Source organism: Falco peregrinus, chromosome 1 (assembly GCF_023634155.1).
Source record: "Falco peregrinus isolate bFalPer1 chromosome 1, bFalPer1.pri, whole genome shotgun sequence".
NCBI classification, from domain to species: Eukaryota; Metazoa; Chordata; class Aves; order Falconiformes; family Falconidae; genus Falco; species Falco peregrinus.
The window spans coordinates 13,385,519-13,411,256 of NC_073721.1; the positions used below are offsets into that span (position 1 = coordinate 13,385,519).

Consider the following 25,738-nt stretch of genomic DNA (forward strand, 5'->3'; position numbering starts at 1 on the left):
TCAAGCAAGGACCAGGGTTAAGCGAAATAAAAGAACCAGCAAAGTGTTTAACATTGGTAGTTTCTCTATAGGCTATGCTAAACCTCTATATGAACCTTAGCTGATTTAACACTTTAGATGCATGACATTTTATAAAATCATACATGCAAAAGTGCAGGTAAATATTTTACTTACTATCCTTAGTTTACAGAGCAGCTATCTCTTCCTCCTAAGCAACTATAGAAATATAAAATAGCAATCAATACTGTGAAATTTAGGGGAAGGCAACAGAGACTTTCATGTAAGGCTGTCAGATTATTTTATCTCACGTTTCTGTGTTCTAACCTTCTGTAACACTGAACACAGGCTATACATAGCACTACTCAAAGATTCAGCAAGAAAAGGGCCTAACCGCAGATGAGCACCTCTGGGGCTCTAAAGTAATTCAGCCTCATGAAGGTGTATGCTCAAGTGACAAACTTGCATGGGTCTTACAAACCTCACCAACAGGAGCATTCCTTGGAAAGCTTTCATACTTTAAATAGATAATAACAATGCAACCGAAGCATCAGTCTTCAGATAGGCCTTTTCAGCATACCATCATCCCCACCAAACCAGAAAGCCATTGAATTTCCTTACTCCTTGCAGAAACAGATTTCAGCCCTCTAACAACTTACTGGAAATTCAGCAATCCCGTTTGACAAGAATGCCAGACACTTCTAAGTGCTGATAGATTTCAACACTGGATAGTTTCCAAGAGTATTCATTGAAAATAGAAAAGAATCCCAGTTCAGGGTAGCAGCTTCCTTATTCAGGTGAAGAAAGGTGAAAGGCTGTCCAGAAGCAAATCGAAAGTAAACAGATAAAAGTCAGTTTTTCCTGAAGTGTTGTATAAAGCATTGATTATTTACATTTTGCCTCTGTGTTCTTTTTACAGCAAGGCATATCAGTTAAAGCTCCCATATGTATACCATATAATTAGAGAAGATTATAAAAGGAAGATACATATACACACTATCATGACCACTTTTGCCTGTTCAAATCTGAAAAGCAATTGCTGGAACAAACAACTGCAGGAAAAATGTACAGGTTACAGGTTTACAAAGTAAAAAATTACATGTCTTACAAAGCCAAGAAGGAACAAATTCAACATTCCAATGTTTTTAAATGTGAAAGAACTTATATACGTACCCTTCCTTATAAACCACTGAACATTAGGAAGGATGAAACAACCTTCCACATTTTTATAAGTAGCTTTGAAAATGACAAAAATTGACACAGAATTACGTCGCAATGCAGCAGCAGGCTCCATTTATAGGAGTGCCTTTCACATTGCCCCATGGAAGTACAGAGCCTTTCTAACTATCAGCCCTGACAATTCAACCCAGGTTCAAAACCCGGTTACTTTTCTTGCGATTGTATTAACAGTGGAACACTGTGCAAAAGAAAGTATGTACCCCAGATATGTTCCTGCATTTACTTCAAGTGATTTATTGAAGTATACATGACTGCAAGTCAGGAAACAGCTTTCAAGCACATGAGGAAAATTAGAAAGTCTGACCTGGTTCTGTTGGCTCTAGAAGAGTCACAAGATAAAACAATAAAAGTTACTAAAGTGAGCAGAAATAAATGAGCAGGTTTAAACCGAAGTTCTGCTGAATAGAAGCAGTACTCTTGCACATTCCTTCTCATATTAGTATGTTCTCAAAACTAAAATAGAACAAATATTTGAGTATATTTAAACAGAACCACACAACAGTTCCATAACAAGCTTACAGCTCTTTATATTTAAAAAGAAAACAGAACTTGAAAGATCTAAGCAATGCAACTAAATCTTGATCAAAGCAGCATGCAATCATATTCTGGCAGTCACTAAAGCAGATGCCTGCTATTAGTATAACATAAGCATCTCCATAATGCAACTCATCCTTATTAAGAAAGAAAAAGAATATCTGGGGTAAGAACAAAAAAAAAAAAAAAAAAAAAAAAAAGTTTGATGTTACAGGAAACCCAGGAAAGGGTGATCTCAAGATGCTGTAATCTATTTCACTTGTGCATATATGTCTGGAAGTCAGGTGAGACCCAGAAACTCTCAAGTTCTTTAAGATACAGGATGCTTATCTCTAATAAACCAGAATGGTACATGATAATCCAGTGATCTGATTAAATGAGCTTTAGACTGTCAAACCACCAAAATCCCATGTAGATCAGATTACATGATCTTGGCCTTTCCTAAACCAGAGAAGGGAGTGGGGAACGTAAAGAGAAAACAATGATGACGTGGGATACAGACATGCGTGACCCAAACCAAAACCTCCTAATAATAACCTTGAACAAGACTGGTAGCTTTTGCCAAGACTTGCAAAGGTGTAAAATGGTCTCAGGCTGTTTCCTGAGTGAACTTGGGAAGGAGAACGGGCCATCCCCCAATTCCTATTCTTTAAGATACACTTAAAAAGCTTAAAAGATACAAACATTCACCAATTCTTCTGATGAATAAAGAGCTTTCTGGCCTTTCCTTGTCTACATGCTCACTTAGGGGTAAGGTTTACCTCTTTGTCAACAGAAGCTAACGCGTTGCAGTTTGTATGATGATGATGTCAGTTCTTCCATGCACAGACCAGCAGAATGGTTTGAGGGAGGTGGGCTCTTCTTGGCTGGTTGTGGTGGGTGTTTCCTCTTGTTAAATAAGCTGAGACCTCCTCGTAGTTCCTCCTTGTTAAAAGTAGCAAGATATTTGTAAGTTATCTCAAGAGGAACATTCTTAGATACTGAAAAATAGCAGCAGTTCAGGTACATAACTCTTATCGCACTACTTGTAACTTGATCCTAGACTTGACGTATTGAAAAGCAGCTTCAGAACACTATTACCTGCCTCCGGGGGGTTGGGGGGTAAGACACCTGATAATTTGAAAACTGCATGATCAAGATGCTCTTAAAGATACAGAATATGTTATGCCAAATCCAGGAAAAACAGTGGTAGGATGATGAAGCAAGATACCCATCTGTGCCGAGCTGATAGATGAGACTTTCAAAGGTGTATCAATAGGATAAAGAACAACAAAACTTCACCCTCCATCACCTTCAAAGGTTGTAACAAAGAAAAGTTATCAGCAATCTGTATAGGAAGGTGTCTTAACTAAATAACTGAAAATATTTATACTTTGAAGGGGATGAAAATGAGGGAGACTTGTTTAGGATAATGAAAAAGAGGTAAAGATGTGGAGAGAAAGCACCTTTGTTTTAACTACTGTTCCTCTGCAGACAGAAGTTAAAATACTCCAGAATTCAACCTAGCCATACAAGAAGGGAAGTACTTGCCCCAAACCTCCTCAGCCCTGCCATGCTGCTTTAGGTGTACCGGCTCCATACAGCACCATCTGAAAAGGCAAACTGTCTACTGTACATGAAGTAATGACAAACAACTTTTCCATTATTGCACAGTAATAGTACATTATTTTCCTACAGGTCTTTCAGCACCTAGATTATTTTTTAAAATTATTTTTAGACTTTACAATTCTTCCACTCTTTAGTCAACTGCTCCTTCTCTCACGTGGTTGTGAATATTAGACATTTTCACAGCTTAACCTCTAACTTTGGATCTTAAAGTTAGATGTATTTTGATGAGCTACAAGGGCTTCTTTTTGCTTGAAAGCGTGACAGGATACAACACTGAATGCTTTAGACTGTTCTGATGTTATGTTTCACGCTAGTAATTGTGTAAAATGCCCATTATGCAGCAACACCAGGATACACAGCTACCACTGAACAGCAGATAAAGAGCTTTCCAAGCCACTGTCAGCAACAGTGAAATTAAAATAGTTTACAGAAGATCTAGGAACTACTGAAATAACGAATTCTGCTACTGCAGTACTAAGGAACATCGCCCAACAATTATACTGGGAAGTTGCCTATAATCTGGTCTTATCTTTATTACATTTATTTTAGTGTCTTTTATTTTATCCTCCTTAAAAGGGCTTCCTCTGATGCTATTCAGTTTAAGTGCTACTAAGAAATAATCAAAAAAGCCTCTTTTTGTATGAGAAAATTTTCAAATACAGCTGTTACAAACAGTGTATCAGGGGAGGAACAATTTTCACTTCTTTCATTTGCTAATCCTTTGCGAGAGCATCTCTACTTTCTGACAGCAATGACATTTAAATTGATCATTCAAATTAAAGTGATACACACACACACAAAAAGAAAAACAAAAGACAAGGAAGAAAGTCCAAAATTCCAAGGAAATGGACAGGTTTTGAAAGCCCAAGTTAACCCAAGAGGAAAATATAACAAAAAAACACCCAAAAAACCCAAACCCCACCTAATGAAAACCAGTTGTATTTGCCTGACATTTTCAAGTTTTCTTTGATAAAACTACAGTCATATTTCAGAAAGCTTTCCAGTTCACAGACCTATTCTATTTCTTGTTGATGCTGCAATAAATTTCAATTAAAAAATGTTAACAAAAAAGGAAAACATCAAATTTAAATTTGATAAAAAGCACATATTTAAATAAAAGCCAAGAAAGATACTAAATGCTTATACTTCTAATGAAGTTTGGGTGAAAAAAAACAGGCTATAGAAAAGATGTAACAGTTGCACAATTGCTATCAATGTAAAATGAAAGATGGAGACAAACTTTTTAGTTGGGACTAAAAAAAAGCTAATGCTTTTAAACTAAAAGAGGGTAAATTCAGACTAGACAAAAAGAAGAAATTTTTTATGACAAAGGTTGTGAAACACTGGAACAGGTTGCTCAGGGAGGTGGTAGATTCCCCATCCCTGGCAACATTCAAGGTCAGGCTGGACAGGTCTCTGAGCAACCTGATCTATTTGAAGATGTCCCCGACCACTGCAGGGAGGGGTTGGACTAGATAAGCTTTAAATGTCCCTTCCAACCCAAACTATTCTATGAATATTCCGTTTTCAGGCTTAACTCATATGCACCATGTTACAGGTAACCATGACCTGCAAACTAACATTGATCCTTTGAAGTTATCTTTATACATTTATATATGTGCAGTATAGAAATTGTCATTTTCAAACAGGCAAAACTGAAAGAAACAGTAACAAGACAACAGGCTAGGAGATCTTACTTAAAGCCAGTACACGGTTGATATCTGGAAAATATACAAAGGACAGGTGAAAAAGATTCTGGACTTTACTAAACTAGAGAAAATTCCCCAAATGCTAGTCTGCCTTAAGGTTCCTGTCCTCCGAGTTCCAAAGTGGTTTCCTTAACAATTTGATTTAAAAATTTAAAATAAAAAGGATACTGTGGAGTTGAGTGATAACATTCACATTGGGTGATAACACAGCCAGGAAAAATCCAACTGGAAAAAGAATATAATGATTTACTTGTGCAAGACTTGCAGATAGCCAGAACACCAATTCAAAACCTGCCAGATTTTATTACATACTATTACAGAAATGATACCATTGTCCTCTATTGAGTTTGAAAACCTGATGTGCATAAACTCCTGCTGAAAAAACCCCACCCTGCTGTCAGTTTTCGATTATATCTGTATAAAAATAATTGCTTACAGGCCAGCAGTTCAACCTATAGCCATTTCATATCCTACCTCACAAAAGGAAGGAAGAAACTACTTTTAGCTCTCTTCAAAGTAAACTCCCTCCTTTTAAGTCCTACAATAGGATTTAAATATTTGCAGAAAAATCACGGGACTCACAAGAAGTATGGTAAGAGTTACTCCTTTCCTGGCAAATTGTTTCTCATGTTTGTGAGCCACTGCCAAATCTAACACTGACAGAAGAAACACTTCGGAACTTCAACATTTTTTAAAGCCTTTCCATTGTTTCAAATATGCTCATAGAAACAAACAATACTGAACATCCATAGTATTATGTTATCTTTCCCAGGTCAGAAACACCCATCGTTTTAAAAAATGTAACTGCTGTAGCACAAGACTATGTACAATTACTTTTGCTAATACAAATGCTAAAATTTAAAATAAAATGGAAGCTCAAATCTATTCAGACAACCAAGTGGTCAGACCCGGGAAGGGGGGGGTGGGGGCCGGGACACGAGACAGGACGATGACAAACAAACCAACCAAACCCTAGGCATCCACCCAATAGCTCCCACTGACAAAATATTCAGATTGAGATTTTAAGATAGCCTGTAGCACTAAACCATTTGGCAGCTCTCCTGCCTCAGTTCTCTGTATAAAGACAGACTTAAAACACGGAATAGAAGACTACCACAAATGGGGGATAAACAGAAAAAATAAGTCTACATAGTGTGCCATGCCCCAACCTAGACCTTTAGAAAACTGTAACTCAGGCCATCTGAAATAATCAAACTATAGTTAAAAGTAACTAATCATAGTATTAAAAAAATAAAAATAAAAATCTGTGAAGTTTCCTTCTAAAGAAAGATCTACCAGAAAAGCCCACAAATATGACCCTAATGAAAAGGGCCATCACTAAGCGCCACACCTGTTTGCAGAGTTCTTTCCTCAGCTGTAAAACAAAAGATGGTGGTACACTTGCAAACTATACATGAAGTTCCGTTTTCATTTTAACCCAGATACACAATACAAATGAACTTTAACTACTGCAACCAGATAAACTAACATGGCTGGTGTTGAACAAGGTCAAGCAATTTTTGCTCCTGTCCTCCGTTCACCAACTCAGTCAAGCAGAATGATGCCAATTAAAAAGGACCAACCAAGCAACCTATTAGACTGGGTTAGAAATCAGATGAGAGACAAACTGTCTGAGCTCTGGAGAAAGACAAGGTGACCAATCCACATGAATTGGTAACCCCACACAACCAAGTTGCTGTCAGATAGAACCATCAACTCACAGAGGTTGGAAAAGACCTCCAGAAGTTGCTTAGTCTAACCTTCTGCCCAATACAAAGCCCAATTCAGAGTCAGGTTAAGTTGCTCAAGGTTTTGTCCACATCCAAGAATGGCAGTTCTGCAGCTTCTCAGCAACATGCCCCAGTACCTCATCATTCTAATTATTTTTTTTTTAATCCAGTAAAAAATTACCTTGCTGTAACTTGTAACCACTAATTTATCATCCTTTCAACATGCACTCCCGGGAAGACTCTAGCTCCACCTTCTCTAAAACACCCACTGGGTAGCTGAAGACAACAAACAGACCATTCCTCAGCTTTCTGCGGGCTGAATGCGCACACACCTGGCCCTCAGCAGCCCCTGTTGCCCACCCCGCCACCGCATGAGCCTTCTTGTACAAGGGTAACCAGACCGGGAAGACTGAACCTGCAGCCTGCCGGCTTTGATTTCTGTTCTAATTCAGCTGAACAGTGAGCCAAACCCAGAAGTTTTAGTCTTGATCCCACTGTTCTCCCCCCATTTGCAGACCAGAGCTAGTACCCCAATGCAAACAAAGGATGAGGTTCCTCAAATAACTGATGTGATGGTTTTGGTGTTGGGGTTTTTTGTTTGTTTTGGCTTTGTTTGTTGCTCTGGATTTCTGTCAGATCAGGACAATGAAAATGACTTAACCTGGTCACCACAACTGCTGCATGGAGTATAACTGAAGGAGGGAAAGGGCAGAACCACCCATTATTTCACTGCCCTATCAGACAGGTGAACAAATAACAAGTTTTACAGTGAAAGCAACACTAGAAACATACAGCATATCCTCCATTCGCAACATTGTTACCTCAAATACCATGTTATTTTACTGCCAAAATAATTTTGTTGCTTGCCACGGCAGATTAAGGGAAGTGTTTTTATGAAGATCTATGCAAACATTTTGCAAGGTAAGCATGCGTGGGCAGAAGCAACGTAATTCAGATGTGTTCGCTGCTAACTTACAGCATGACTGCCACAGCTATGCTCTGTTTCAGCTAATGCAGAAGTTGGGTGTTGGCAACACAATTTTAGCCAGAGCTCTTCGTCTATTATTCTACCCTGGATCTCAGCACAGGGGCTCCACCATCACAGTTTGACTGCTTGAAGTTTCTAAACTGGCACAAGTACTTAACTAAAATGCATTATATGTGCGTTTATGGTCCTCACACTTCTGGGTATACGCACTGAGATTTCAGTTTGAATATGATGAAACTATCTGAACTGTACTGAAACCCATTATAGATGTACACATTGGAACAGAAACAAAAAGGTGTTTTGTTGTGGTGCTTTTTTTATATGTATTAGTTACCTTTATATATTCTCAGCACCAGCTGCATCTGTGACATATCATGCTTTTTGGTTATAAAAAACGTATTTTTTTAACCAACACTAGACACATTTTGAAATACCGCATGCATGACAGTAAGTTGAAAAAACACCAAGAATTTGGCTAATAGGGTACATGAGGTGATCAAATAATTTATTTTTACTGTATATGGTCTTACTAAGAAAATGAAATACAGTGGAGATAGTGTCCATTTTCATTTTTGCTCTTAAGGTCAAATTTTATTGACTTTAGAGTAAACTCAATCTTTCCAAAAAGTTCATGTTCAGATTTTTAACTTGGAGTGGACAGAAACCAGCCAAAATTAGATTTCTCATGTTCAGGCTGAGGAGAAGAATTCTCCAACCTGCACCAAAAGACACTTCTGCTGGGGGAGGTAAAAGACAAAAGACTCCTGCAGTGAAACAGAAAGAATCAGTTTGATTCCTTTTGTTTGGGGGGAGCTCAGGAATGAAGCAGCAGCAACTCTCAGGAAGAATGTTCATCAGAACAAGATACTCTCCGTGAGTGCTTCATTCTAACTAAAACAACTACAGAATTTTGACATAAGACTCCCCATTTCAGTGGGTGATTGCTTTTATTTGTGGGAGGAGGGAAGGGAATAAAAGGAATTCCTTTGACAAGAGAGCTGCATTGCTAACCAAAACCAGGATCATTTTACCTCCTTTGCTACAAAGAGGTTACATGCCATGAAGAAAAAATCCCATGATCTAAAAGCTTCACATTATTTTATAAATAATACAACTCCAACCAGCTGCTAGAGAAGATATTTTTGCAGTTGATTTGATTCATCCATTTCACAGCACTTGATATACAGCATTCGTTATTTAGGCTCCAACAAATGTGGCATCTCATGCCCTTGCTCAGCCTTTTCACAAACAAAGCTGTACTTCCTAGCTCTTGAAGGAAATCTAGAGTCATTACCTCTCTCATTTTTGTGGTATCATAGAGAAAGTAGAGGAAAAAAGAAGTCAATACTTATGGACAACCGACTGACACTATATGATGTACAACCCGAAGGGGTGGGGGGGGGTGGGGGTGGGCAGTGGGGGTAGAGAACAACAGACCAAAACCCACAATGCAACATGGTCAGAGTCTCAAATTGAGATTTCCTCCTTAGTTTCTTCTACCTGAAAATATTTACGCAGCCTCAGAGAAGTACACAGACACATGTTGATGACCCTATAGGAAGAGCAGATAAAAACTGACGTTGCTGTATCTTTGCACTGTAACAACTGCAATAACTATTCCACAGAGCATTCTGTTCCAAAATGAACTCCAAACTTTATACAAACACAGTTCTGTTACAAAAAGCCTTAATGATAGTCTCCTGCAGGTTTGTTGTTTGGGTTTGGGGGGGGGGGGGTTTAATGGTGCAAGCTTTAAAGTGTGGACCAACTACTGCTCTGCCAAGGAGCGCCTAAGTACTGCTGCAGTGCAAACATTAAATGGAAATTATACGATCTTTAAAACATGTCACTTCAAATTGCTATTTTGTATCCATGGGAAGAGATGGGAGAACAATTAAAATACACAAACCTGCATCTCCGTGAAAAAAAGTAAATATTTACCTGGAATTTACATAACACTGTAAACATAGGCAGCAAGTTGGAAAATGAGGAGGCAATATATGCATCAGATAATCAGCCTTCTCCTTCTCGACGAAATATTTTAAGCACAATAATCCGTTTCCAGAAAGTCCTTATAAGCACTGTTACAGCTAAGCAAAATTAACCAGAGCCAAAAGGATTTCTGATACCTAAAAATACTTCAAACCCAAGTTCTTTCCTAAGTTGTCATGCGTACCCGGAGCCAACCCAAAACCCGAGATCCTGGACAACGACAGGCACCCGACGAGGCGGTGCCCTCCCCACATCTGGCGCGCCTGCAGCGGGAGGCGCAGGGCGCTCGCCGCGCTCCCGCTCCCCCTGCGCGGCCCCTTTACCGGGCGCCCCCCCCGGGGCGGGCAGGGCGGGGGCGGGGCCAGCGGCGCTGGAATGCGGAGCCGGTAACCCGATCCCCGCCCGCCCCCGCCCGCCCCGCAGCGCTCGGAGGCACTGCGCCGCTTAAAATGGCACCTCGGCGCTGCCCGGAGCCGGGAACAGAGCCGCTCGCCGCCTCTCCTGAACGAGGAAAGAAAACCGGTTTTTGCTCAGTATTCCCCGCGCCCCTGGAGCTGCCGGCTGCCGCCGAGGGGCCCTGCGCCCGGCCCGCCGCCGGCCCACGGAACCCGGCCCCGCCGGCAGCCGCGGCCCAGCTCCGCCCCGAGGGTCTGGCGTGTTCGGCTCGTCTCTACCCGGCTCAGAATTCACCCGACTTTCACCGACCTCAGAAACGAGTAGATCTTACTCAGAAGCAAGGAATTAGTAAGAATAGCTCCTTCTCATGTCAAAAGCCTTGCATCTCAGAACCAAAGCATTCACGTATATCAAATCAGACAGAATTTCATTCAGAAGGCCAGCCACTTCATAAACCCAAACGACAGGGACAACTTCGTTATGAATTCACGTGATTTTTCAGGCTATACCCGTGCAGCTGATTCAGGACACAACGACGCTACAATGTCTAAGTTTTCTGGTCAATTACACACACACAGAGAAATAACAATAAGCACTACAGTTACCCCACAGAACACACCAGCTGACCTTACAGAAACACAAACCATCTCTGTCTATTTTCCTTCAAAGATGATATTTCTGTAGCATGAAAAAAAAAAAAAGGCTGTTGCAATTTGGAATAAGTATTTTGCTGTGAACAAAATAGCCAAGAATTTTACTATTCTGAATAAACTGAAATTACTAAAATACAATTAGCCTATTAGATAACAAAGACTTGAAAAAAACAAGTTATCAATTATTCTAGTGATAGCACAGTGTAAGAAAAGAGAAAGAATAACTCTGAAAACATTTTTCCAGCACTAGTAATTCTATTCATTAAGCATACTACCAAATGTTATTCTACCAGAACAAAAAAACCACAACAAAAAAACCCCCAACAACAACAAACCCCCACCAAACCCTAAACTACCAAAAACCCCCAAACACACAACACCCACCCCCACCCCACCAAAAAAAAAACCCCCAAAAAAACCCACAACCAAAAAAACCCAACCAAACCAAAAAACAAACAACCCAAAAAAAGAGCCCTCAAGGTATCTCAAGAGGGTGCCAAGTCTTTAGGGTATCAGGGTGGCAATAAGGAGCTCCCCCTGACATTCTCTTGTATCATTTCCATAGGAGGTAGTTTAAACTCTTTGTTGGCTTAACTAAATATGACACCACAAAGCACTCATAAGGGTGGCAATTCTTCTACAACTCTACCAGTAAGAGACCTTTGGCCAGTGTACACTGCATCTGTAGAATCACTCTTGTCCCTGTAAAAAACAGCAACAAAGGCTGCCAGAAACTTTCAACTGTCATCAAGTTTTGGGCCTAGATTTTTAAATATATTTAAGAAGTCAAAAACAGAAATGCAGAGCTGAGGCATCTTTAGATATAGGATCCTTCACTCACACAGTTTCTCCTGTATTGGTTCCCAACTAAAAAGCAGAAACAAGTTCTAAATGTTAAGAGATGTCGAACTGAAGCAGTGTTTTCATGCTGAACCTAGTAACGTCAAATACTGCTATGATGGGGGCTTAAATCTGGGAAAAAAACCCAACACACTAGGGTAGGCAGGATGATTAAAATAATCACCCTTATCAATATACTACTAATACATTTACAAAAAACAGCCACTATGAACATTTCTTAACCTTGGTTATTGCAGGTCAAGCATCAGAAGCACTAACAGCTGGCTAATTTACCCTTACATTCTAGGCAAAGTAAATACAGGGTTGGGTGTTTTAGGTTTTTTTATGCATCAGAACAAAAATCCTACTCAGATGCCTTTGTTACTTACATAATATGAGCACTATAAACATAAGTATTTTCATTTACTGCACATACTGACTTACAGTTACAAGACCTCTTGTTACTTTGTAGAAGGCAAAACGCAGTCATTTTGCTTGTATGCATCATATAAAATAGGTTTTGTCTTTCACATTACGCAAAACTCCAAATCTTTTAAATATTTCCTCAAAGGAGCCTCTCTTCTCTGTTACTCATCTACTAAATTTATTTTTTGATCATTTATTTCCAATTTATTATTTGTATTGAATAACCAAAATTCAAAGTAGGGTCACAGTTTCTAACTGATGGGATTTTCTGTTTTACTCAGCATTTCTCTATTAACCTCAAGGCAACAGAAAATGCCCCAAATATTATAACAAATCATCAGTTATGTTTCTTGTAAAATATATATATATACATATATAAAATAACCCTTAGTCAGTTGGAATAAAATTTATTCAAATCGTTAGTTAGAAGTGGAAGAGCAAGTATGTTTACACATTAAAACCGAAGCTCAAAACACCATAACATGATTACCTGACAGCTATTAAACGGCTTGCAAAAACTTACTAGTGTCGATTCTCTTTCAGAAGGCCTATATAACAGTTCCACCCTTAGCATCCTCCCTGTACTTATACTTTGTTGTGTCTTTTTTTAACATAAACTTCCCCCTCACTCCCGGATTGTGTTTTGGTCTCAGGACCTATTATTGGGATATATCACACAAGCACTATATATAAAGAAAATTAAGACAGCCCTAAAAATACAAAGTAATCCCAAAGGCTTCAACAGGGGTCAAACCCATTGTGCTAAAAATAAAAGAACATACACAAATTTTACTGAGGCTTCTCTGATAAAGCCCTGTTTTCCAAAAGAGCAGACAGAAAACATGACTGTGATGTTTTATGAGGACATTCGCAAATGCCTTTAGTATTTCAGTTCAGCACAAGTTTCATGCCAGCAAAGATTACAACCCGTCACTGGAGGGGGGAACAACAACAAGAAAAAAACCACCAAACCAAACCCAACCAAAAAAACCAACAACCCTAAACTCACATCATCAGTGGAAATTAATTGTAACAAATGAAAAGTAGCATCAGGAAATATACCAACCTGCTTACAACAACTTTAATGTTTTCACAATCACAACCTTCTTTGAAAGCTAAAAAACACGTATCACAGAAAAACACATGGTGAAACAATTACTATGTGCAGAAAAGAAACAAAACTGATTACATAAAGTACTGTTAAAAAGGAGTACTGAAATGGATAACATCTTCTAACTTCTTTTAACTGTACTACTCCTAGCTGCACAAGCAATACAGAGCCTGACAGGCACCATTCTAAATGAACCACCCTTCTGAGCGGTTCATTTCATATGTGAACTATGATTGGGAACATTACTAACCATTCTAGCAAGTGCCACTTTGGATACCGATCTCTAACATAACTGTGCACTGCCAGTCCCACTGAGCTATAACTGAACTCTCTGCACCAAATAAAGCTATACCTATGTGTTATTGCTTTGAAGAGCAGAGAAACAGTATTTTGAAAGATGTATCAAAATTATCATTTTAAAGTTATTTTAAGTATACTTCTAGAAACTTTAATTTTAATTTAGAATGCAAAACTCAACAGTATTGGCAAATTTGTTTGCATGAGGATAAAATATTTCCTAATATACTTTCCAAAAGCACAAGTTCTGCATGATAATGCTTTCTGCTGAAAAGAAAATCCAGTGCAAAGGAGCAGCATTCAGCAAATCCAGCATTTTCAAAAACAAGTGAATTTGCAACAACAGTTTATACAGAACCTGTTTTCTATTACAGTATAATGGGTTCAGTAGGTGGAGGAGTGTGGACTGCAGACATACTAATATATAAACATGTTGCTGCATCGGTACTCCTATGACCCTGTCAGACATTTCAACACTATATTTTTAGATTATTCTCTCATACCAACTGCACTGTTAAGATGGCATTTAATTCTGTTATGTCCATTGTCAAAAAGCTAGTTGTCTTCTTCAACTGCAGCAGTTCTTCGAAAAAAAACCATTTTAAAAGACGGAATTTAATTCTCAAACGTATTTTCCCATTCACAGCCATAAGCCAGCTTCGTGTAAGACAAAGGAGCATCCACATTTCCACTTGCTAGATGCTATGTCACTTTAAGCTCCTTTTGACCAACTCTGTAAAACTCCTTGGATTTGGGAATAGCATACACATTGTTATTTCTGTCCCTTAAGATATTATTGTGCCTTCCCTCTGTTCTACTAAAGCCTCGATTACATGAGGAAAACAGAAGAAAAAAAACTTTGTTGAATTGATACCTTCTGCCCTGGCAATGATGGCAAACACACACCTATGGTACTACTGGTTCTTACACCTCAAGTGACTCTTTTATCTCAAATTTTCCTCCTCTTTCAGGGGGCAGGGGAGAAGCCATCACACAGCAAGCTAATTGCACTAAGAGCAACAGACCTCAGAAGGCCTGGCTTCCTACAGATTTACGTCCTGTTTTGGTCTGTATCTTTTCCCAACGTAACTGCCCCAGCTCTCTCCCTATATCCTGTATGATTTCATTCCCCCTGTCCTTGCAATATATCCATTTCCCCACTCACACGCATATTCCACATATAACCACAGTTTTCTCTCCTTTTCCCTCCCATGTCCTCTGGTGCCAAACGCCATGTCTCACTGGCTGGACAGTATGTGCATACTGACTTCCCCCTTATCAGGCATAACAAGTTTACTGAACACTTCTGATCATAATATCCTTCACCTCTGGGGACATTAAGACAGCTCAAGACCTTTGAAACCAAAACAGCGTGACATCCACTCCATAATCGTACTAGACATCTAATCTTCAAGCCTGTTGACACGTGCAGCTTGTCTCTGAAGGTTTAAGGAATCTGACAAAACCCAAAACCTTACGTACTATAGAGACAAAAACACTTAACAAAACTACTGAACAAAGGACACAACTGCAAAAGGAGAAGAGCAATGAGGAATGGCAAAGTAAAGCTTCTGCTCAAGCCATTTTTGCTTTCTGGAGGGGGGATATACTCAATATACACTAAGAAGTTACACAGAATCACTATTATTCAAGCTTATGAGGAAAAAAAAAAAAGTATTCCAAAACAGGTAACAGTCCCAAATGGCTGCCTCACCCACAAGCACACTACAGTACAACTAAGCTGCATCTGGAAGGGACACTCTCGTTCTGTATGCCAACACTGGCACTTGGTCTGCCCCCACAACCACAAGCTTCACTTCTTGCCAGTCTAGCTATTTTTTTTTTAAAAAAAAAAAAAAAGGCAATAGGCTTTCAGTCAAATTCCAACAGCGTCAGGAGTGCCAGCAAGTGCTGCTGTAAAGGAAAGGCAAGGACGCACAAGGGTGGCGTTAACAGGGAGTAGAACTGGCCCTTCGAGTGTACCCGCCTGCTTGGCTTGCTTATCTGTAGCACAGAACTGCCCTCTTCAGCTGCTACTTAAGTTATTCATCTAGCAGATTCTCATTGCAGACATCAATGGAAGTCTACCTGGCTGCACTGCTCCAGTCCTCAGGAAACTGTATTAGTGGTCCTTCCACACGAAGCAAAGAAAAAATACCTGAACAGAAAGTGTTCAAGATAAGGCAGACACTAAAACATGTTACTTCGTGTTTGACGGCAATATCATTAAACCAAACCCAAAAAATGTGTCAATGAAGGCAGCTAGAAGCCAGTCCCATAAAAAAAATAAAAAAAATGTAGGCGTTACAGACACTACTGAAAGTAACCGCAGAGGAGCTGACGTGCCTGGGTGCATGTGGGTGTGATAAAAGGCATAACAATTAGCCTACTGCACTGTAGCAGATGTCTAGCTGAGCACTCTGTGACACCGCCTGCTATCAGACCAGTCAGGAAAGAAGGAAGAAGAGTCCTCCCTTGCTCCATTCAGAAGCCTGTGCAGTTCCTGACCTGCAACTGGACACAAGTGACTATGCTATTGCCACCCTTCACAGACACATCCTTCAACAGGTCTGTGTGATCACAAACCTGCACAGTACTTTCATCCCCAGCCACATATTCTGGTAGCGACTCTTCAACTGAAGTTTTCACTGTGAGGAAGGAAAGAGACACGATATTTTACTGTGCTTGTAACCTGCTACTCCCTTATGCCATGGGGAAAAACAACAACCACCCCCCAGTCAAAAACTACTCCCTATCAGTTTCTTAATTTCATTTAAGGCGTGATAGATAACCATCACCGTTTTGCTCTCCACTATTTCTCTTCCCAGCTCAAGAAGCCCAAGTCTATTTGTACTGCTGGGGGAAGAAAAACACCAAACCAGAACAAAAAAATTACCTTCTAGTTTTAATGAGATTGTTGAAATTGTGTTACTAGAACTATATAACATGCATGTCTATATATAATGAATGTGTACAGCTGCATAATCACATTTGTAAAAAACTGTAATTTCTCTATAGCACACTGCTTCAAAATTAAGCTTAAATTTAAGACTGTGCTAATTGTAAGAATGGAAGTGCCGTGCCTCCTGTCCCCTTACTCCACACATGGTATCACGGTGAGCTGGAAATACTGAAAAATGAAGGTTTTTGTACAGGGTTGTTTTTCAGCCAGATTAGCAAACAAATCCAACCTTCCACCTAGCCACAATTACACCAATACAAAAGTGACAGTGGAAACACACTGCCAAAAGGAAGAAGGGGAAGTTTTAAACACCATAAGCAGCTAGGTGCAATCTACAGTTGGAGCTTCACAGCAAAGAGCTGCTTGGAAAACTATCCAAAAACCTCCCCAGGTGTTAATACCTTATTTAGAGCCTATTACTGTTTTACCACAGTCCAAATTAAATTACATTGCACTTACAGTACCTCATCTGATATTTTATCATCCAGGCATTCAGTACGGCTACAGCCACTTTACAACACCTGTATCAGCTACAAGTTTCACCACCTCACCACCTACCCCCTTTCCACACTACTTCCAAACACACAGAACAGAACTGGCCCTGTCACTTGCTTCCAGCGAGGCTGTTGGCACCTCTCTGCCACAGGGATACCCGCCGATTACCTCCCAGGTGTCCAGAACTGGCTAGGGCCTTCCAGCCACGTCTCACCAGAGCCGAGCCGAAGGGCATCATCATCTTCCTCAGCCTGCCCACAACACTCTCCCTAATGCAGGCCAGGAGGCTGCTGGCCACCTTTGCCACAAAGGCGTGTTTGCTGGCTCATGTTCAATTTGTCGTCCAGTATGACCCGCAGGTCCTTTTCTGCAAAGCTGCTTTCCAGACAGTCAGTCTCCAGTCTCTACCAGTACATGGAGCTATTCCTCCCCTGGTACAGGGCTTTGCATTTCCATTTGTTGAGCTTCATGAGGTTCCTCTCTGCCCACTTCTCCCATCCATCCAGGTCCCTCTGAGCAGCTGCACAACCACCCAGCCTATCAAACATTCCTTCCAGTTCTGTATGGCCTATAAACTTGCTTAGGGGGTGCTCTGTCCCATCATCCAGGTCATTTATGAAGATACCACACCATACTGGAACCCAGCATAGACCCTTTGGGGGCACTGCTAGTGACTGGTCTCCAGCTGGACTTCACGCTGCTGATCAGCACTCTTTGAACTTGGTAGCTCGCCCAATTTTCAGTCTATCTCACTGTCCATTTGTCTAGTCTGTACTTCCATCAGTTTGTTGACAAGGATGTTACAAGAGGCAGTGTCTAAAGCCTTACAGAAGTCAAGACAAACAATATCCACTGCTCTCCACTCAACTCACTGAGCTAGTAATTTCATTGCAGAAGACTATCAGACACCGGCCAACATCACCCATGCTGACCTGCTGCTAATCCTGACCCGTATGCTCTCAACTGACGCCTCGTCCACCCAGAAGGCAGAGCTCCACGAGTTCCCATGGTGCTCTCAGAAAAACAACACACAACACCCTGCACCCGTTGCCATCCCAGCCTGTCCTTTCTGGAGAGCCTATACCAGTCCTCACAGCACTCTGTCAGCTGTCCCATCACATCTCTGATCTCAACAAGATTGCAGCCATGCGACCGCACGCAGACCTCCAATTACTCCTGTTTGTGCTCAGTCTTTTCCACAACGCGTGGCAGAGTGAAATCCAAATAAACAGAGTATTAAACTTAGTCTGTGAGTAGGGAAATTCTGTATTAGCTACACTTCAATAGCCTAAAATCTCATTTCACACTATGACAAAGTCTCAGGCACTGAGGGAAAAATCAGTGGTGACAATGGAATGGTAACTACTTGCAGAAAGGAAACGTATGGCTAGATACAGGAAGAGGTGCTAGGCAGTTACATACAGAGAAAAGGAGATACACAGTTCTGTCACTAACTACCCCCAGGCAAAGGGTGAGACCTACCTCTGCCCACCTTGCCCTCCCTGCCACACTCCAGGGCTCACACCCAGCAAAGCTTTCTCACTATGCCCCTTCTCCTCTGCCCACACTCCCTGTTGCCCGAGCCCACCCACAGTCCTGCTCCAAGCCCCATTTCAGCTCTTTCAAATCCTCATGAGACCCTATGATCTGTATTTGCAGCACACCCACAGCTGCTCTTCTTATTCAAATTAACCTGAAGGAGAACTATTTTACCATCAGTTGTTCCAAGTACACATAGTAAAAAATATTTTCCTGTAAACACTTCTTCCAAAAACAGATACACTTTGAAAACAATATTCAACATTTCTGAAATCCACAGCATTTATCTTACATAACTTTAAAATCTTGGCTAAAATTCTTTGAAGCAAGGGTCACACTTGGTATCTTTTTTACAGATAAAATCTTTAAAAATCAACATAGGCTCTTACACCAACTAGATCACCCTTTACATCAGCACTCAAACCAAGCCTGCTCAAAGACTTGCTCTAACACATGTAAATCTCAGTACCAACAGGTAACTGATCCCCAACATTGTCAAAACAGTACAAAGAAATAAAAAAGGACACAAAAGAAAATGTAAGATTACACATTTTTATAACTTGCTTAATAGCTTAGAGAGACCTTTTCTAACTAAAATGCTTTAACATTTTAAGATACTGCATAGAAACATGCTGTGGATATATACCTAAACTTAATGTGCACCGCTGCTTCAGCTAGCTCCTGGTTATTAGGATGTAGGTAGAAGCTTCCACAGAGCAGTGTAATCCCACAGTTGTCTGCTACAGACTGTCTCGTGCTTTCCTCTGGAGCAATACCACTGGCCGTTGTTGAGAGCAAAACACTCGAGACAGGTTTCTTAATTTGTAACGTTCTTTTCTCACTAGTGCACTCATTTAATATATTTGTATTCAGTTATTTTTCCCATAACCAACCTCACCTCTGAAATTAAGTCACCAAAAATTAAAAGATACTCAAAAAGAACCACCAAGAAAGAAAATCACAGAATTTCATTGCAGCAAACAACCTTAAACACTACAGATGCTTAAGGATAAAGAAGGAAATCCTTACACCAGCTCACCAGCACTTCCCTCCACCTCTATTCTCTCTACAACCTTAGGTTCCTAAGACTATTAACCAAAAGTATTTCAGAGAGATATAAATATTATACAACAGCATTTTAAACTTCGAGAAAAATTGACTAATGCCATTTCTGCAGCAGAACCTCCGGCTAAGGAATGCACAGCTGCTGAGCAGATGTATAATTTCAGCATTTAGATTCCATTATTTCAAGGGTGATTTTTTTTTTTTTAGTAGATGTTTTCAGATTTTCTATTTCCATCTGGTTTTTGACCTCCCTCAGTTTAGTCCCCTCCTTTCTGTTTTAGTTCATTATGCCAAAATAATTTTCTAAATTAGAAACATCTCTGCATTTAAAAACTTGTGAATTTGAAGAGAGGTGGGGGGAATGAAGCAGGGCCAGGGGCGGAACAAAAACAGACAGTTCAACAGAGGCTTGGGTTTGAATAAAAACTGTCCTGTCTGGGTTGGGTTTTGTTTCGCAGTTCCTGGTTTAACCCAAATTGGCGAGTCTCTAACTGCATTCCTTCCATGAAATTTTAAGAGCAGGAAACTGAAGAATATCAGCTATATGGGAACGTTCCTACACTTCACCAGAACCCTCTGCCCTAACTTCTGATTAGGACAATGTTCCAGGTTTAGATTCTTTCTTTTTAGAGTTGCATTAATTATAGTTGTAAGCTAAAAATAAAAAATAACAACTCACCATGTACAAAAAGAACTTTACAAAACTTATAAAGGTTAGTGTAAACTAGCATCAGTGGTTGTCAACTTAAATCAGTAAAGAATCGTTAACGCAAAAGTATTAAAAAAAAATTAAATGGAGCTAGCAGTGTTCAAAATAATTTCCATTCATCTAACCAAAGCAGAAGATTGGGGCATACAATATCGTCTGAAACTCTGGTCCACACTGTGAGTTTTAAAGAAGAATTATCACTAGTAGGATCACTGGTTCAGCTCAGCAAATACAACAAATCGGCTGCAAATCCTACAGAATTTTTATTTTAATTTTAAACTCACAGTAACAATTTCCCTGGGTGACGTAGGGCACAATCTTTAATCCTAATGAATGGCATACACTTCAGAATACTCCTACAGAAAGTTTTGTGTAGGATATTTTCACAAAAAAAAAAAAAGATTAAATGGTTGCAAACTAGTAAATATAGCAGATAAAATTAGAAAAATACATCAATACATAAAAACAAAAAAAAAAGCACTTTTTCATTCTGTGTGATTTATTGTTTCCTTTGTCTCCAAGAGTGCAGACATTCAAAACGAGTTTTAAAAAAAATACTTTAAAGCAATACAAATAAATATCCTACTAAAACTTCCCATATCCTCTATCATCAGTGACATTTCTGCTCAATGTGGTACACTCAGTACCACTACTGTATTTTGATTATTGCTAAAAACCCTTCAATAATCTGAACCAAAGATGGTCTGTGTTTTGGGCATTGAGTCTAAGAAGAATGCCTGCACCTCATTAGCTGGCAGTGCCTTCCTGTGCCCTGTGTCCCAATCCCTTCTTGTAATTAACTCTCAGTCGTCCAAACCAGTGTCTGATAACTGCACAGCCTGTCCCTCAGACAGCACAGAGAAGGGTACAGGAAGGTTTCTGAAACCTTCTCCAAGGCATTCCGTAAAAGATTAGTCTCTCTTCCACAAAGGCAGGTGGGCAGCAAGGAAAAGCATGTTCTACACAGATTTCTGGTTTTCTCATTCACGTTTACAGTCACTGAGGTCCACTCTGTCCTCTTCTGATAAGCCACTCTTGTCATACTAGTCTCCAGGTTCTTTCATTCTCAAGCACAGGGGACAAGGGGATGACACAATATTTCCTGTTTCCAGCATCTGTTCTTCCTTCTGAAGAATTCCTCACAGCTTACCTCTTCATGCTTCCTTTTCAAACCCTTTATACCCCCTGCACAACAACATGGGACAGTGCCTATGCCTCTGCATCACCACTGCACCGTGAATTGCCAACTGAACAAGTAACAGGAAAAAGAACAAATTATTTAGAAAATTTTGTCTGAGCTTATGTGCCACATCTATATCCCTGAAATTCTGACTCTGAGCACATAATATACTCACTTGCACAATAAACCTTTCATAAGCAGGATATTAATTCTCTGCAGAAGTGAAATCTGTGATGGCTTCGGTCCTCCAGAAGCCATTTGGGCTCTGCCCACTGATTTCCAGTCAGGTTTGGGATCAAGCTCTCACGGAGGAAGCGCAAAGGCCTATGAATGTTTTCAAGTTTTTCTCAAATCACGAAAAGGTTGTTAATAATTAACACTATAAAGACAAGAGAAAAGCAAATTTTGACCATTTCAACAGCTGCAGCAGTGAACAGGAAATTGCTTCCATGAACCAGGTCTGTGTCCTGGTATGTATCTTCTGAGACTTCCTTTGATATTTTTCCAACTTATCCCTGCTCTACCTGCTTGTATTTTTATTGGCCAAAACATGGCAAGATTGACGGTTGTCTCCTTACGATAGTGAACTGAGGGAATACAGACACAAAGAATTGCTAGTTGCTTCCTCATTTTATGCTAATGAAGTTGACTGAAGCCATCCAGTAAAGCATCTGAGGAGACACTGACAAAATTCAACTGACTTTGTAAGTTTTTGTAAAAAGCATTGCTGCTGCTATAACATGCTGCAAATTAAGCTACAGTGCTGCAGAGCTGAGGTAGTAACACTGATTTTTTTCCCCCCTTTTAACTCACAGCCAACACATCAGATACTAAAATTACATTTAAATGTACTATATTTTCCTCTGTATTTCGGGAAAGTCTATTCTGGGGAAAAAATAAGCATCAGACCTGCAGCATTTGGCTGAATGCTAGGCACCCTATCAACTACTACTTCACAGATTTTGTCTTCTCAGAACCTTTTAAAGAAAGTTCATAACTTTCATGTTACTCAGAATATTGCCCCCCCCGCCCCCCCCCCCGCCCCCCCTCCAGCCCCCAGTGAACACAACCACTGGTGAATTCGGCACAGGTAGCAGACTCTGCTGGTGACTTGCAGGACAAGCTCCATCAAGCCAATCCTGTTCACTGTAACAACAGATGTCACTGCAGAAATTCTGAGGTGGTAACACACTGAACCTTAAATAAGGCTTTGCTGTGCTGCTTCTTCCATCATGCATACACAATCTATAAATATATCATAATGATGAACTACAGTTTATTTTCCTACTTTAACACTTATTTTGAATTTCATTAACCACACCATCATAAAACAGCAAACCTAACTGAAACACACTGAATTCAAATGAAATGAGAAGGCAACTAGTAGACACCCATGAGAAAAATGGCAAGAAATAAAGCTATGTGGATTATAAATCTGAACCTGAATGTCTGTGTTTTTCACACCATTTATGTACTGCAGATGCAGTGGGGTCATAACCAGAAACTCATGCATCTGATCACTACCACAACATGAATGACGCTCTTTATCTTCTGACTATATCAAATATATGACAACCTAAAATACTTCAGTGTCATACACCTACTATAATGAATTTCAAAATATATATTGAAGATATATTGACGACCAGTAGAGTAATTGCTTTGTTTTGCTTTTGGGGGAGCATGGGCATTAAATACACCTAATACAACCTGCAAACATACCCGCTGAGGTGCTAGGAAGCCAATTCACAACAAAGATGGTTCTGGCAATTTGGTAGCTCGTCCCCTAGTAGATTGCCTCATCAACGGTGGGGCGGCTATTTGTTTGTATCAAACTAAACCTCTTGAGGATTCCATACCCAGAGCACTAAGTACTGAGCAGATATTTCTGGACTGAATCCCTCACAAAATGGCTATTTTATATATTTTCTCAATAAAAAGCATTCAGAATGCTAAAATGATGTTTTCTGTGCAATGAAGACAAATGAGGTGACTATTTCAATTTTTTGCCCAATTTCAAGGATCACCTTTTCCAGTCTCAATATTATTTTTAAAGGACACAACAGCATGCTAGATTTTACATTTGTTTTCAGTTTTAAACATTTTTCAGAATAAGTAAAGCTACTTTATGTCTGCGAATATCAAACGCTCAAGAGACTTCACAGCAACTTTTAAGGAATTGCAAGAAAACCAGGCAGAAATTCCCTGCTTTCCCTTTAAAGCACTACCCATTGCGGAGGGGGCAAGGCGACTGGGGACTATCAGCATGAGTGCGATGGGGCAACTGCAGAGACTTCTGCAGATCTTGTCCAAGAAAGGAAAAAGTGGAATCACCAAATCATCAGCAGTGAAAGGAAAAGTTTGCTGTCAGGCCACGGAGCACATGCACTCTGTGCCCGCCCCCAAATCCTGCATTTGCGGAATATCAGCAAGCGAAACAAGGCTCCAAGTACTCTGTCTGTGCCCATATAAAACAACTCTGACATGACGTATCTTTAAATTACTGAGTTCCTTCTGTCATTTATTTACAGATGATAGTAAGGTAAGTGAAGAAAACCCCAGGCACCAAAAACATGCCCAGGTTTACTGAGCAACCAAGACATACCAGACACTTTACTAGATATCTAGATAGAAAGGACAGGTCTTCAACTGATGCTTGACAAGGGAGAAACACACATTTGTAACACATTCCCTGTCACATACTGTCTGGTCTCATTCATCCATCTATACTTTTCAGCAATTAACTAAGGAAGTTACTACAGTTCCATGTGTCACAGCTTTACCTGCTCTTGGAGAGAGATGCTGTCTTCTTCACAAGTTATCAGCCACGACAATGAACAAAAAAGAACAGGAAGGCTGTTTTTTTCCTTTGGTTTGTTTGCTTTTAAGGGCTTTGGAAAAGGTGGGTTCCTTTCACTTGGAAAGCCTGGTCATACCAAAATTAGCGAAAGCACCAGTACTTGTTCTTTGATTGCTTCTGTGAAGGGTATGTACTCAGATGCTCTTATCTACACTTTCATGCCCCACTATGCCATGGGAAAACAGTAGAGTTCCTAGTTACATGGACTGACACACAATTTAAAAGAGATTTGATTAATTCAGAGTTACTTATTATCAGTATTTTCAAAACACTTTTTTCTCTTAAAATATTTAGGGACATGGTTTTATGGTGGACCTGGCAGCAACAGGTTAACGCTTGGACCCACTATCTTAAAGGTCTTTTCCAACTTAAACGGTTCTATGATTCTATGACTATAGCCTGCACCAATTTCTCACTAGAAAAATACAGTTTAGTGAATATTTAGCAAGTCCTTCCCTACTTTTTTTAATATTACACAGCCACAGAATCTGTATACTGCTTCTTAGAGAACAAACAAAATGTTACGATAATCCCTAATTTTAAAACCAATGGAAAAAAAAAATTTAAAAAATCAATTTATCCATCAATTGCTTGCCTTTCAAGACTCTGGGAAATAGACAAATTATCTATTGCTTCTTCAAAATCCTCTTCTCTTTGCAATGCAATAATCCATGACATTTCATACAACAGTAATGCTCATCTATGGCAAACACATGTCCATTCTGAGCGAAGTCAGGAGGCCGATTACTACACATCTGAACAAGCATCACATTCAATCCCAGATGCGATCAAAACTTTGTTAGCCCTGACCTGGAGTAGTACAATAAACACATCAACTACTACAAAAGAACAAAGTTAATTACTTTGGTTACACCACTTACACTTGAGATCTCGAATTCCTGAATGTTGGTATCAAGAAAAAGCACATAGACCATTTACACACTCTACAATACTCACCAATTTGTGTGCTTTGTTATGAAAATTTAATTCTCACTGCAAAGTTCTTGCAGTGTCAAAACCACTAAGATTTGGGTCCCATATGCTGACTTTAAGAAATTCTACACTCTAGCTGCTTACTGTTTCAGTGAACATGATTTGATCACCAAATTTCAAATAACATGCTATTTTAGGCTTGCAATTTACCAAAGGCTTTCTGTTCTAATTTGAACTGGGGCTGGACCAGATAACATCCAGAGGTCCCTTTCAAAACTACTTCACAATTTAAAAAAAAAAAAAACAAAACAACATAAACAAACAAAACAACCAACAACCAGAAAAAACAACCGCCAGATCCAGCCATATATATTCATTGTCCATGGAACAAAGCAGCCAGCAGGACATACTAAGGACTGGCAGCTGAATCTTGCAGCTGTGCAGGAAGATCCTCCACAAAATTTCAGACTAGAAC

The 25,738-nt window shown here is 39.8% G+C and overlaps 1 protein-coding gene across 4 annotated transcripts in view; it reads right to left on the reverse strand.

The window, feature by feature from the left end:
- BMPR1A (bone morphogenetic protein receptor type 1A) overlaps positions 1-25,738 on the reverse strand; it is an 84,373-nt gene that overhangs the window by 56,964 nt on the left and 1,671 nt on the right. The window contains exon 2 of one of the 4 annotated variants that reach the window (XM_055790506.1): positions 2,532-2,694. The exons of the other annotated variants lie outside the window; for them this stretch is intronic. The gene's annotated coding sequence lies outside the window, so the exon portion shown is untranslated. The remainder of the gene's footprint in view (positions 1-2,531; positions 2,695-25,738) is intronic. 4 annotated transcript variants of the gene reach the window in all.